The 3,214-nt window shown below is 41.5% G+C and overlaps 1 pseudogene; it reads left to right on the top strand.

Moving 5' to 3' along the window:
* The first annotated feature begins 803 nt into the window (after positions 1-803).
* LOC103192565 overlaps positions 804-3,214 on the top strand; it is a 5,660-nt pseudogene continuing 3,249 nt past the window's right edge.

Genomic DNA, 3,214 nt, shown 5'->3' with positions numbered 1-3,214 from the left:
TTTTACATCAGACATTAAAGCCAACCTCACTCCCCTGGAAAAAAAAAAAAAAAAACTTTTAAGAATATGATGAAAATGTAGACTCAGGTCCCAGAAAGTTTCCTAAATGTATAGCACAGTGTGGTAGTTAAGTTTGTGTGTCAACTTGGCTGGGACTGGTTGAGTGGCTGGGCAGCTGGATGTAGTATTCCCCATGATGAGACTGTAATCACCTCCAAGGTGGGATCTACCACAAGCAGCAGAGTAGCTGCCTTTGGGATGTTGTCTGCTTCCTATATATAAGGATATGCCATGGGAATGGCACCGTTGGACCCTGCATGTAGCCATGTCATTGCTCAGCAGCCTGCCATGCTCTGCTGATCTTGGGATTTACAATGGACTTAAATTAATGGCCTGCTGTGAGGTTTGATAACATCAGAACTGTGCCATTTTGTTTGTCAACCTTGAGCTTCTCAGCCTCAGCAGCCAGCAGCTGTCTGAGTGAAGAAAATCCTCTAGCTTCAGTGGGCCAGGAGCTGGAGGCAGAGCTGAAGCCCAAGGCTAGGGGGCTTTCACCCAGCCCCTAGAGCTTGGCACTTTGAACTTGGACTTAAAGCCTCCAAATTGTAAGAATAAACTCCTGTTTGTTTAAGCCATCCCATTTGTGGTATATTCTTGTCAGGGTGGCACTAGGTAACCAGAATACACAGTAAAGTTTGGCATACAAGTTCAGTTTATTTATGGGCTTCAAGTTGTCCATGGACTCTAGATAAGAAGTCTTCCATTACATTGAAGTCATGCTCCCAGTGAAATGTGCTAGAATAATGAACATTGATATAAATCATAATCAGTGTCAGTATCTAAGAAGCATTCCAAGTGTTCAGGGTAATACAAAGAGTAGGAGCAATGGGGTCCACTTCTTCAAAGGTTGAAAAAAAAGAGGAAGAACATTTGTTTCTTTATATTTTGATATGCACTTATTTTTTAAAAAATAAGTAAAGAAAAACAGTTGTTATTATGAATTTTACTGGGGCTTTGTTTCAAACTACTACATCCTTAGAAAATTCCTACAATATTACAATGTGGGGCTTTATGAGAATATCCCAGTGAGTTAGCAATAAATGCAAAGCTTTTCATAACCAGAGAAACGTGATTCTGTAATAAGGGGAAAAGCCTTCACAGGCAAATACATCCCAACATGAATGACGTCCACGTAGGTGTTCACCATTGGGAGAAAACTGTGGCTGTCCTTTATCAAAACCTGGGTCATGCCTGACCAGAAGCAGAGATTGCATCTCCAGGTACAATACTTATGCTATCACCGTACGTAATTCGTAGACATGAAAATAGGACATGAACGTTCACACCAAATGTTAGCGCCAGTGATATAATGGCCCCATTCTGTGAGCCAAGCCTGGAACTGCATTAATGGTGGTATCATTACCATCTCGGAGTTGACTTCCAGTTGAATCTAACTGATGGTGACCCCCTGTGGAGTCCCTAGTGATGCAGTTAACTCATTCGGTTAGTAAACTAAAAGTGGGACATTCAGACGCACCTCAGAAGAATGGCCTGATGATCTAGTTCTGAAAACTCACCCACTGGAAGCCTCTGGAGTGAGGTTCTACTCTGATACACGTGGAGTCATCATCGACACCGGTGTGGGTCCCTTCTTCTCTCTGAGAACAGATCCTAAGAGGAACCTGAGCACGCTGTGCTGTGAACTGATAAGGGAAAGAGAGAAGACAAGAGGCTAAGAAGAAATGAGAAGAGGAGTAGGAGTCCCGCCACGGAATGGTTCCTTTGATGTAGCCTGGGTAACAATTAGAGACAAGCTCTGGCAAAGAATCAGGACAAAGGTCTGAAAGAATATGGCAACTTTGGATGGAACTTCAGAAGAGTTATTTTTGAAAACTCAGCACCGACTTTCAATGCCTGCTTCTTGGAGCACATTTCATTTTAAGTGTTTTGTGGACATTGATGAATGGGCTTGCAATGCTCCTCTTAAATTTTCTTGAATAAAAACAATTCAGAAACTAGCTTGCATACATTTTCATATTATTTTTAGAAAGAATGTAGCATTCAAGAAAGATATGAAATTGATGACTTATTCCCAGGAGAACAGAAAGTTTCCCATTTACCTTGCCTGGGTCATTACCTCAACTTGGCCCATCTAACCTGAGCTATCTCCACAGCTGGTGAAAAATGAAGGTAATGAGGCCACCCCTTCAGCCACAGGCTAGGAGAAGAAAAGCATTAAAGAAATAAAGCGTGCCATTCAAGCAAACATGCAAAATGCTGAAGAAGCGATATTTTCTCAAGTATCTAAAGGTGGCCTCTTCACCAGGGGACTATTCCATTTTCTTTCAAACTTTGACACAAGCTTGGACTTTACATTTTTCTTTATTTTCCACTTTGACAAAATAATAAAATAACATTTCATATTCCCTGTCATATTTTCTCAGCTTTCTCATTCTTTTCTTATTACCAGGTCTCCCACTCCCCTCAAACTCCACATCTACTAATTATTAGGTCATGTGTTTCTCTCAATTGTGCATTTTTTTGTGGGACTATTCTGTAGTGATACCACCTTGAGCTTCTCAGCCTCAGCTCAAGGAACTCAAGGAGGGGTCACTATGAATCAGCCCCAACTTGATGGCAGTGACTTTGATTTTTTTTTTTTTTTTTTTCTTTTTCTTTTTCTGGTTATTGCAGATATGGTTGTTCTCTCACTCAAAATCAATCCATTCCTCTCTAGGATCATGGTGGCTCCTCACTGTTCCTTCCATGAATGCTACTAACTTCATCCACACAGAGAGAAGGGAGAGGGAAAGATGATGACGTGCATGAACCCTGGCACCAGGCTGCCCAGGTTTCATCTCTGGCTCTGAGGGGATTGGTGAAGTTGTCTAAGATTCAGTTTCCTCATCTGCCAAATGGAGATAGTAGGGTCTCTTGCAGTTACTGAAGTGAGAAGTCTGAAGTGAGATCAAGTATTTATCAAGCATTACTTTTGTTATATCACAAGTCAGATTGTGGAAGTAAGTTCTCTCATTTAATAAGAACTGATAAGCCATTTTCATGTGGTGGCATAGTGCCTAAGGCATTTGACTGCTAACCAGAAGGCTGGCAGTTCCAACCCACCAACCTCTCCTTGAAGGAAGATTGCTCAATATACTTCCATAGAGATATCACCTTGGAAACCCAAGGAGGGGTCACTGTAAGTAAGAATCGA

Source organism: Orycteropus afer, unplaced genomic scaffold (genome assembly GCF_000298275.1).
Source record: "Orycteropus afer afer isolate SDZICR_OR568_19922 unplaced genomic scaffold, OryAfe1.0 scaffold00029, whole genome shotgun sequence".
Classification (NCBI taxonomy): Eukaryota; Metazoa; Chordata; class Mammalia; order Tubulidentata; family Orycteropodidae; genus Orycteropus; species Orycteropus afer.
Note: the sequence above shows the minus strand (reverse complement) of the source record. Positions and strands in the feature narration are given on the sequence as shown.